Below are 12,226 nucleotides of genomic sequence, written 5' to 3' on the forward strand. Positions count from 1 at the left end.
TATTAGGTTCCATAGCCCATTTAGGTGTCGATGGTAGGCTTCTTGAATGGCGCAATACAAAGCGAACTTTAGCCTGTTTCATTAGCCCATTAATGACGCTGTTGTGATGTTGAGAGAGGTACAAGATAAAAAATAAAGCACTTCAATTGGAATGATTTTAGCGTGTGTGATTTATGCGTGTGCGGGTACAAGTCGGGTAACGGGCCAAATATTACAGGTCTGGGCGGGTGCGGATTTAATTTTGATATTATCACGGGTGACGGGTCGGGTCTGCTGCTGAACTTTGGCTCTGGTACAGGCGGGAGCGGGTCTCGAAAAATGTACTCGTGCAGGACTCTGATAAAGATCATTTCCATTGCACAAAAGGTGCTTTGTAGTGGATCAAGGGTTTGTGTCCGAAATAGCCCCCTATTCTGAAATAGCCCCATACACTCATTCACTACTGCTTAGATTAGTTCACTAATATAGTTCACTTGAAGGAGTGAATGAAAACGATTTAGTAAATTCGGACACTTGAGCTCGCCAATGCAGGCGTCATCTTTCGTTGAGATGCACAAATTAATTCAGCGTTAGACTTTAGTGGACAAGAAGTGACTACCTGTAAGTGTACGTCGGATATACACTCATTATTGTGGTGCATTGTGGGGTTAAATGAATGCACTCAATAATGTCCACTATGATTTCGGATGGCTCTTGGCTTTGTCACGGTTAATCCGTGTCATGTCTTGTCTCTGTTCCGATTGTTATCACCTGAACCCCAACCATAATTGAACCCTAAAATCAGAGGAAAATTATCAGGGGGAAACAATGGTCTTGAAGCTGGTTGTAAGCTTAAATTTGAAACTAACTGTAAACTTATTTCTAGTTTTTCTAAAATTGTATTGCGTTGACCCAAGGGCAATTTTTGTAAATAAAACCTAACCCCACCCAAAACTCCAACCCGAACCATAATTGAACCCTAAAATCAGAGGAAAATGATAAGGGGGAAACAATGGCCTTGAAGCTGGTTGTAAGCTTAAAGGGATTCTTCACCGATTTAGCATTCAGCTTTGTATCTGTAGAAACCCGGCAGTATTACTGAATGACTATGTTTCCCTCCATCATTTCCCCCTGAGAGGAGAGATATCTGCATTTTGGTTCTGCAAAAAAGTCCTCCGATGATGCAAAAATCGTCATATTACATCATCGGAGGACTTTTTTGCAGAACCAAAATGCAGATATATCTCCTCTCAGGGGGAAATGAGGGGGGAAACATGGTCATTCAGTAATACTGCCGGTTTTCTACAGATACAAAGCTGAATGCTAAATCGGTGAAGTATCCCTTTGAACTTGAAACTAACTGTAAACGTATTTTTAATTTTTCTAAAATTGTTTTGTGTTGACCCAAGGGCAATTTTTGGAAATAAAACCTAACCCGACCCAAAACCCCAACCCCAACCATAATTGAACCCTAAAATCAGAGGAAAATGATAAGGGGGAAACAATGGTCTTGAAGCTGGTTGTAAGCTTAAACTTGAAACTAACTGTAAACTTATTTCTAGTTTTTCTAAAATTGTATGGGGTTGACCCACGGGCAATTTTTGATAATAAATCCTAACCCCACCCAAAACTCCAACCCGAACCATAATTGAACCCTAAAATCAGAAAAAAATTATAAGGGGGAAACAATGTTCTTGAAGCTGGTTGTAAGCTTAAACTTGAAACTAACTGTAAACTTATTTCTAGTTTTTCTAAAATTGTTTTGTGTTGACCCAAGGGCAATTTTTGATAATAAATCCTAACCCCACCCAAAACTCCAACCCGAACCATAATTGAACCCTAAAATCAGAGAAAAATTATAAGGGGGAAACAATGGTCTTGAAGCTGGTTGTAAGCTTAAACTTGAAACTAACTGTAAACGTATTTCTAGTTTTTCTAAAATTGTTTTGTGTTGACTCAAGGGCAATTTTTGGAAATAAAACCTAACCCCACCCAAAACTCCAACCCGAACCATAATTGAACCCTAAAATCAGAGGAAAATGATAAGGGGGAAACAATGGTCTTGAAGCTGGTTGTAAGCTTAAACTTGAAACTAACTGTAAACTTATTTCTAGTTTTTCTAAAATTGTATGGGGTTGACCCAAGGGCAATTTTTGATAATAAATCCTAACCCCACCCAAAACTCCAACCCGAACCATAATTGAACCCTAAAATTAGAGGAAAATGATAAGGGGGAAACAATGGTCTTGAAGCTGGTTGTAAGCTTAAACTTGAAACTAACTGTAAACATATTTCTAGTTTTTCTAAAATTGTTTTGTGTTGACCCAAGGGCAATTTTTGGAAATAAAACCTAACCCCACCCAAAACTCCAACCCGAACCATAATTGAACCCTAAAATCAGAGGAAAATGATAAGGGGAAAACCATGGTCTAGAAGCTGGTTGTAAGTGTAAACTTATTTCTAAAATCTGATTGGTTGATTGAAATGTTGTCCCAGGGTCAACATAATAGTTGCCCTGAGGACATGAAGCACTTGACAAAACCATGATAGATGTCCGAAATCATAGTGGACATTATTGAGTGCACTCATTCAACCCCACAATGCATCGCAATAATAAACAACTGATGTACACTCACAACTAGTCGCTACTCGTGTACTGAGGCTCGTGCCAGATGAATTCCCGCATTTAAGTGAAAGACGGTGCCGGTGCTTTTAAACATTAAAAATCTCGCACAGACCACTTCCAAATATTCTTGTTAAAACATACAGTACAGTGAAACAAATCTGCAACACCCAAACCATGTCTCTTCACCTGCAGGTCAAGGTCAAAAGAGTTTGATCTATGAGTGTGTGATTGAGGTTTTCTGAACAATGTTGAATTGTAGTGCATATTAATATCTGATTCTCCATCCACGGCTTCATAACAGTTGGAGCGATGCACACCGCAACCCCTCTTTCTCACTTCTACGAAAAGCTTCATCGAAAATTTCAGTGCCGACGCTACATCCTCCTACTCTAAACCGAGAAGTGAAAGATTACCGTGTGTGATTCATTAAGGATGTTTTATTTTGTCTGCTATTTATTTCCCCCATCTATTGTCTCCCCACCCTCTCAGCGCAAGTCTCGGTGGAGCCGCAGCCTGGGCGCTCAGCGGCGAAGAGATAAACGCAGAAAACGAACTAGAAGAAAACAGACACGGGCTACCAGTCCACGGCCAAAGAGAGATGAGTACGATTAAATCAAGCTTAATTCTATTTTGATAATTGTCTGCGTTCGTGGCCGCGTTTTGCCGTGGGGATGTTGTGACTTGTGTACGAGACTGACAATGAAGTCGGCGACAACAGCTGCTCGGTGCCGGCTAGCTCGTGTACCTTGCCGCTCAAGTCTTGTCAGTCACATTTTCCCTAATTAACTAACATCTGCTTTCCATTTTCAGTTACACTGCATCGCCAGCTTGCCTCATCTGAATCCCTGACTCCTGACCTCCCCTGAGGAAGGTGCTCACTGTCAGAAGAACCCCCAGCATCCTACCGCCACAGAAAGGTGATTCCTTTAAAGCGGCAGAAACGGATGAGGGAGCGAGGGGGCTGCGTGAGGCGGGCAGACGGGGAGGGGAGCTGTCGCTTGTGTCAGGTTAACCTCAGAGACGCATTCGGAGCTCAGCATCTGGGAGATGGAGGGGACGCACGTCGCTCCATTTGGTGCAAGTGAGTTCTTGCATTAAGCATTCGCCTATGGCTTTCATCAGCTTTTCTTTCTTTCTTATTCTTTTTTCATCCTTTTTTCCATTTAATTTTTCCTTTATTCTTTCTTTAATTTCTTTTTCCTTTCTTTTTTTTCCTCCCGTATTTTCATTAATCAATTAAATTGCATTTAAATTGCATTTGAAAGTATTTTTTCTTTCTTCTCTCTCTCTCTCTCTTTTTCTTTCTCTTTTTTCTTTCTTTCTTTTTAGCCCCCCTCCCTCCCCCAAAATAAAAATAGGCTACAATGCCAAAATTTGTGCACTGTCAGTCCCGCGGGCTGCGTTTATTCCCAGATTTATGTTAATAGCACTGCTGTATTAAGTTTTAGACAGAGAGGGAGGAAGAGAGAGAGCGAGCGCAATGCATGCAGAAAGGAAGATGCTACTGATGCTTCTGCAACACATGTGTTAAGTCACTTCACACACCACAATAACACCTGAACTTGCAGCAGCTGGCACTGTTAAACATACACTCGCTCATGGCAGCAACAGATAGCAACAAAAGTCCTAAATCTTTAAGGTAACCGATTATGATGTCTTAACAAAATTTACAGATTTTGTTTATACATTTTTTGTTATATGTCTGTATTAATATTTGCTCATTCTTATATATATATATATATATATATATATATTTGTGTGTGTGTTACAGCAGTTTGCACAAAAAGAAAGTTACAAAAAATAAATGCTATTGTAAGGCGTTACTTGTTAACCGCCGTGTGTGGGCCTGCACTAAATGATCATTATAATTTTTTTAATTCCTGAATTTCTTTATATTTATTTATTTATTTATTTATTTTCTATTGTTTTTTACTCTCTTCAAACCTCACGATTCGGCTAGCAACAGAATGAATCTCTTAGGTTTAGAAAAAAAGTGGTAAATGATTACATTAAAAAAAAAAATTAACAGATGGGCCTGCCTAAAAAAATATGATTTTCTACAAATGATTGCATTCTCTCCCCTTTGGTGTGAAAAGTAGACTCAAGAACACTTTTAAATAATTTGTTCAATTTGTTCCACAGCCAAAGAAAAGCGGCTTGGTGGAAATTCAGATTCATTAAAACTTAATTAATATGCATCATTATGTAAATGAGGTTGCAGTTAATGAGTTCTTAAAAGAAGCCTTCCTTAATTAGTTCACTTTTTAATGGCATCATCATTTATCTTTTTTCTTTGAAGCCGAGTGACGCGGGGAACTAGCCGTTCCCGAAAGTGCTCAAATTTTCCATTTTTTAATTATTCTGATTTCCTTAATTTTTATATGATTAAGAATGCATTTAGGGAAGTAAATAAATGAGGAAAACTTAGACCTTTTTTTCAGACTCACTTATTTCCATTAAAACAGAGAGTCTCTGTAGATGGAGTATTTAAAAAGTTAAAGGGAAAGCATCTTCTTACAAAACAATCAAGGCTGTCTCACAATTACCTCCTCGGCTTCGGCGACAATATAGCTTCGTTTCCACTAAATCTGAGCAGCCTCTTAATTGCTCTCTCCAGTTGGTCTGCAGTATATATTACACACTTCTCCACTATCTGTGAAGCCTGAGAAAATAAGAATGTGACTGGTCATTTATGCATTTATTTATTTACATAATCACTTGTTTTGTGTGTGTAATAATTCACGTTTGATCAAATTAGTAAGCTATCTAGCTTTAAGTATAAGGCATCTAAATGTGTTGAATATATTATTTAAAAAAGTTAAAATCTTTTATTTTTTAAACATGGAATAAAAAATGTGTTTAAATTTTCCGTAAAACAGTGGCAGCCAGGTGAAGTGGATATCATTTTACTTCACATACGAGAAAGTTATGTGTAATAAAACCCTGCAGTAAAATGTGTCATGTGAAAATAAAGCTGTCGTGAATTGTGCCATCATACTGTACGTTCACGCTCACAGGCATGATAACTGCATAAACTGTATGATTTGAAGGTGTGCGTGCGTGTGTGTGTCTCTAAGTAGAAGGGGTGATGTGTGAGGTGTGTGGAAGGAGGAAAAACTGTGTTTTATGTTCTCGTTCACTAACCATCACTCTGTTCCTAATTGATAACCACTGGCATTTGATCAGGCAGCCTTCAAACAAGAAATCTATCTTTGTATTTTGTATAAGAACACCATCTGTTGTTGCACAGATCTACATTCATTAAATTTAATTTCTCAACCCAGGAATAAGATTTTAATTGTCCACTGTTACAGAGGAGGTCTCCCATCATCCCTGTTTGGGGGGTTGTTTGGAAACAGTTTTTTTATTGTTGGTAGGCGTTATTTGTTATAACACTAATACTTGACTGACATTTTTGACAAAAAAAAAATAAAACTTAGAAATCTTAAAATATCCAAAATATATAAAATGCAAATAACTAAGATCTGATAAGAGTATACGTATTTGTCTGGTGGAAAAGCACTCTTTTACAAGTGATATAGCTAACACAGTTTTTTAATTGCGTATGTATTTCAAAGCGTCTCTCTGCAAGGAAGGAAATGACAAATTAGTGTATTTGGACACATTTCTCGCAGGTTGTTATTGGACGTTTCGAGCAGTAAATGGTTTGGCATTTGGTGTTTTGTGGGGAGAGACAGTGGGCATGTGTTAACTACACACAGGACACTCGAGCGAAAAGCAGACGCCCACCGAATCCTTCAATCTGTCATTTCCTCTCGCGCCTCCAAAACAAGATGAAAATAAAACCAGCATAAAACAGTCGTATTACTCTTTCAAATAATACAATGCAGAAATGTATGTTCACTGCTTTTGCAAAGTAATAAAGTTTAAGGTCTAATTTATTGTTTTATTCAAAAATAAATGTTTTAATTACAAGTCTATGATCTCTGCAAATGACAAAAACTGCAAGAACTAATTTATTGTTTTATTCACAATGAACGTTTAGCTATAAGTCTATGATTTCTGAAAATTACAAAAACTGCAAGTGTTTTAATTTTAAATTTGTGTTAAGAATCAACACTATCAGAAAAAAAGGTACCTTTCCGGGGTGGTACCCTAAGCTTTAAGGTAGACTAAACATAATACAATGCTGTACCTTTTTGGATACACTGTTAAAAAATTGCTGCAATTATGCAGCTGGTTGCCAGTAACTTACTGTAGAAGATAAAGACTGAAATGTTTCATGTTCATTTAACTTTAAACAAACTGTTGCAAGTAAATAACATAAATGTAAAATCTACAGTAAGTTACTGGCAGCTAGTAATACCAAGTAATACTGTAATTTCTACCGAATTTTTTTACAGTGTATTACTGTACCTTAAGGATCTATAGTGTACCGTAAAGGTACAGATAAATGGGTTGTACCCCTAAAACTGGTACAAAACTGATCGTTAATGTAGACAATAGGTCTTTATGGTATTATATTGTACCCCAAAAGTTACAACACTTCAATGTGTTGTATACCTATGAGGGTACAAAAATGTACATTTGAGGGTTTTGTACCTTTTTTTTGTAGGATACATTTTTTTCTGACAGTGTACTGTGCTTATGTATAATTAATTACAGTATTTATTGCTTTATCTGTGTTCGTGTTGTTGCAGAATGTTTATTATTTTATTGCTTTAAAATAAAACACCTTTTTAACAGTTAGAACATTACTGTAAAATGTTACAGTATGAAACTGTATTCTTAATTATAGTACGTATTCTTAATTATATACGTTTTACTTTCTTTCTCTTCTACTTTTGGCATTTGATGATCACAATTTGCAAAATTGCAATACTGTAATGCACACTTATACAAAATACAGTCACAATAAAATGTACAGTATACATAAAAAGCTAGAATTTTAATCTACTTTAAAAAGTCACGATACAAGAGCTTTCCTTTTGCAAAATTCCCTGTAAATAAACCCATAATTATGATTTATATTAATTTGTATATTTTGTGTTGTGGCAGGTGTAACAGCTGTTGGTCATTAGCTGAACCATGAAGGAAAAAATACCAATGATGTTTTTTCTACATAAGTGAGACTTACACTGTGTGACCTGTGTACGAAACTGCTGTTGTAACTGAATAAATCCTAAATAGAGGCTTTTTGACGCATAGTCGCCCCAGGTTCGATTGCCATCACATGAATCTTCAGGGGTTTTTGTGAGACACAGATCTGTGCTGCCTGATACAAGCATTTCGCATTACCAGTTAACTATGCATGAATGTGGAACCCTTGTGGTTTCCGAGACCACTATGAATAAAGGATGCCTTGCAAAATAAAGCTTAATAGAGTCACAATAATGAAGCTGAGAGTTAGGGTAGTGAACTCTGAATGTAGAGACGGATTTGACGTCATGAGTGAGGTACGTTGGCGTTGTGTACAGATGTTTGATCACAGTTCTCAGAATCAGTTAGCGCTTCCTGTCGGATTTCTTGAATATAAGATATTTACCTACAATGACTGGAGCCAGCAATATTTCAGTCAGTCAAGTAATTATTAATCATCACATTGAATATGTGTGAAAAGCAAAATTTCTGAAATAATGAAATATGAATCGTTCATGAAATAACATTTTTGTTTTAAGGGATACATTCCAGTTGTACTCCTAAACACTTTTTAGTGTGAAATGAACTACTATGCTATAAAAAAAATCAAAACTTGGTTTTGCAAGTCAAGTTTACCATTTTGACCTGTGATAAGTTGACACAACTTATAAAAACAAGTTGAAATTGTTTAATTGGTTAAAAGTTAAAGTAACACAAAATATATGTTGATTTGACAAAAATGCAGCTTTTTTTCAGTGTACATGAGTCGGTTATTTGTTATAAACATGCTGAGTAGTTTTTAGAAATTAAATTAATGTTTAACCCATTAACCATGAATACATTGATGGTAAGCAAGCACACACTGTAAAAAAATCCCAGCCTAGTCTCACGGGGTTTCGTCATATATTCACGTGGTTTTTTTGTTCTATTTTCGTGATGTTATCACAAATTTCCGCGTTTTTTCGTGATCTTATAACAAATTTCTGTTTTCGTGTGATTGTCACGTGTTGGTTGCTCAACTGTTTTGTCCTATTTTCTCACCATTGTTACTTCGGTATTATGGTTAGATTTACATAAAATGACATCCCTACCCAAACCCAACTCTAACCCTAACGCCAGGCGACATTCAAAAAAATAAATCAGAAAAAATAGTATAAACCAATATATAAAGTGACATTCTAATGCAAGCACCAAATCTAACCCTAAACCGAAGCGACAATGGTTTGAGGATGGGAGGAGGCAGTTGAGTGGCCAGTGCGTGGTGGTCGCGCGAAAACAGGAATTCGTTCACGAAAAAACGCGGAAATTTGTGATAATATCACATAAAAGAATGAAAAGATTGCGTGACTATATCACGAAACCTCGTGAGACTGGGTTACAGTGATTAAAAAATTACTTGCAGCTGGTTGCCGGTAGCTTACCGTGGATTTGGATGTATGTTATTTGCTGGCAACATTTTCTTCGGAGTTAAATGAACATTGAACATTTCCAAGTCTTTGTCTTTACAGAGTAAAACTAAAATAACAGCATCAAGCAAAGCACTCTGGGAAACAAAATCTGAAGCAAAAAAACAGAAACAGGTTGATGATGATTTCTGGTTCCCATAATGCTTTGCATAAGGCTGTTATTGTATTGTTGGTTTCTGTAAAGATAAAGACTTGTAAATGTTTAATATGTTTTTAACTTTGAACAAACTCTTGCCAGTGGGTGACATAGATTTGAATTTGCGGTGGGTTGCCGGCAACCAGCTGGAAGTAACACTGTAATTTCTACAGATTTTTTACCCATTGACTTCCATAGTTTTGTTTTTCATGGAAGTCAGTGGGTACCTCAACTGTGTGCTTACCTTCATTTATCAAAATATCTCAATTTGGGGTTCAACAGAATAAAGAAATTCATAAAGCTTTAAAGCAACATTACACTGTGGAAAATTCCGTGGAAGTGGCAGTGTTGTTGCAGCTGGGTTGCCGGTAACTTACCGTAGATTTAAATTTATGTTATTACTGGCAACATTTTGTTCAAAGTTAAATTAACATTAAATATTTACGGGTCTTTGTCTTTACAGAGTAAAACTAAAATGACAGCATCACGCAAAACATTCTGGGAAACAAAATCTAAATAAAAAAAAAACAGAAAAAGGTTGATTATGGTTTTTGGTTCCCAGAGTGCTTTGCATGAGGCTGTTGTTGTATGGTTTTGTTCTGTAAAGATAAAGACTTGTTAATATTTAAAATTTATTTATTTGCCAGTAAATAACAAATCTACAGTAAGTTACCGGCAACCCTGCTGCAATAACATTGTAATTTCTACGGAATATTTTTACAGTGTAGGGTGAGTAAATGATAACAGAATTTTTATTTTTGGGTAAACTATTCCTTTAAATTAAAACTAGTTAGGAGATAATTTTATCTATATGCAACTTATAAAATATGGATAATTCAACATTTTGCTTTAAGAATCAATAACAGTTAAAACTTTGTTTCCATAAAATGTATAAAATAAACGGTGGTCATTTTTAAACTTGTGAACGTGTTTCTATATATGCTGTATAGTTAAGAAAGTGATAATAATGTTCAAAACAAACATTTCCATACATTCAGATGATTGATATTCAAATGATCTTTACAATAAAAAGAAAACTTTCAAACTTACAATTATCATAGTGCTTTATTTATAGAATCTGCTCTCAAAGAAAACAACCTAATTTAATTTAAAGCGAATCCACACGTGATGAATTATTTAAAGCAACTGGGATCGGAATGCCATCAAATCGCAGAAAACAAAGCTTTGCCCCTTGCTGAAAAATTTCTGTTTGAGAAGCAGAGAAAGAGATGTTTAATGCTAAACAAAGAGCGAGAAAGGGTGTAAGAGAGAGAGAGAGAGAGAGAGAGAGAGAGAGGGGGGAGAGAGAGATCTCAAACTGCTTATGCAAAAATAATTGGTAACCTCCATGTAGTGTTCTGCACTATTATTCAAATCTCGCCTTTGTTGGCCCTGTTTACAGGATGTTAACTGGTGCATTTTCACCCCAGAGTGGACCCCTATTTTTCTCTGTGTACGGTCTATTCTCACAGCCGTTTGATTTACAATTACCAAATGTACAGTTTATTTCTGGCTTTATTTGTTGTTTTGATTCTTATGTGGGCCTAGTTCTCAAAGTTATTGAACAACTCTTTTCAAGACACTAAATAAAATTTTAAATGAATTCAAATCATTGTCTCATTGCAATTTTAATCCATTATATGCAAACCATTCCACTTTATTTTGGATCACATGTGAAAAAAATGACCTATTTACGTATGTTCAGGTATTTATATATATCTCCGCATGTTGCCGTGATGTCGTATGTACTGTATCTGTGTCACTGCCAGGCACCAGAGCAAGATAAGGATCACTGTCAGTCGGTAAGCAGGTAGCGCACGCAAAAAACAAGCTATAAATACCGAATGTGGTGTAGCAGGTAAAGTTTGGCGCTGTTCTCGCCCACTCTTCCCCAGCTGGAAGCAGGGTAAGAAAAGGGGGGTGGCGACGGGAAGTTCCTGCCATCCAGCGCTCTGAACCTGCGGGTTTATGCCGGGCTGAGCGCAGGTGGGCGCACCTCCACTCTCGCACAGCGTCGGAGATGGGTTTTTGGGGGAGGGGGTAAGGGGTGCGAGCCAGCCCAGACAGGCAGGGCCGCTCAGGCAGGAAACAGCAGAGGAAACCACGGGGCAGGCAGCGGAGTTTGAAGACTACGCGAACACACAAACACACACTTCTCGGGGAAACGGCGCCTCAGAAGTCACATCAGGCTGTCTGACAACAGTGTCCCAATTAGGATGCCCCATAAACCAGGGGAAGTTGTGCCTCCCTTGGGACAAACCTCAGCCCCACTTCCATTCCTTCCCAGCGCCATTCAAACATGCCAAAGATTGTGAGATGCCACTGTATATCAAGCACTTTAAAGTGCCAAAGCCATTTTTGATAGCATGAGGTGTCACTTAGAGAAGTATGGTTCCTTTCTGAATGCGGGCTGCCTGGAGAGGTCGGGGAAACTTTGCTTTGGGCTTTTAACAGAGACGTTTCTATACCTGCAGCTTAAACCCGGCCAATTATCACTGCTTACTCCGTGATCTTTAAAGCCAGGTGAGAAGGTAGAATTCATTGCGTGAACTTTGATGATGGATCTTTGCGGTAAGACACTGGATTTGAATGCCGATTGTTAGATGCTGCACAAACATTTGAAGACGTTGTGAATATTGATATGTACCTATAGCTCAATATAAATTCATGCACACGTAGAATGGCATTTCTATAACTTTGGAAAGTTTTTTTTATTTGAAGTGTCTGTGGTGGCATAGCTTTTCATTCCCTCATATTCCTTACACTTTAGGTTTTTGGTTGTAAATACACATTTTAGTATTACAGCTTCATCTTTAAATATTTTGCATAGTCTATAAAGTTTGCATCGTTCATCTCACTGCAAGTGTGACCAATAAAATCGTGAATCTCCTGAATCTTAATTATACTGTATGGTCAGAG

General features: G+C 37.2%; 1 long non-coding RNA gene across 1 annotated transcript; it reads left to right on the top strand.

Moving 5' to 3' along the window:
* Nucleotides 1-2,918: 2,918 nt before the first annotated feature.
* LOC129418029 (uncharacterized) lies at nucleotides 2,919-8,409 on the top strand. Its single transcript, XR_008635952.2, has 3 exons — nucleotides 2,919-3,207; nucleotides 3,416-4,244; nucleotides 7,625-8,409. It is a non-coding gene; the product is annotated as an uncharacterized lncRNA (long non-coding RNA).
* Nucleotides 8,410-12,226: the final 3,817 nt, after the last annotated feature.

This window comes from Misgurnus anguillicaudatus, chromosome 7, assembly GCF_027580225.2.
Source record: "Misgurnus anguillicaudatus chromosome 7, ASM2758022v2, whole genome shotgun sequence".
NCBI lineage: Eukaryota > Metazoa > Chordata > Actinopteri > Cypriniformes > Cobitidae > Misgurnus > Misgurnus anguillicaudatus.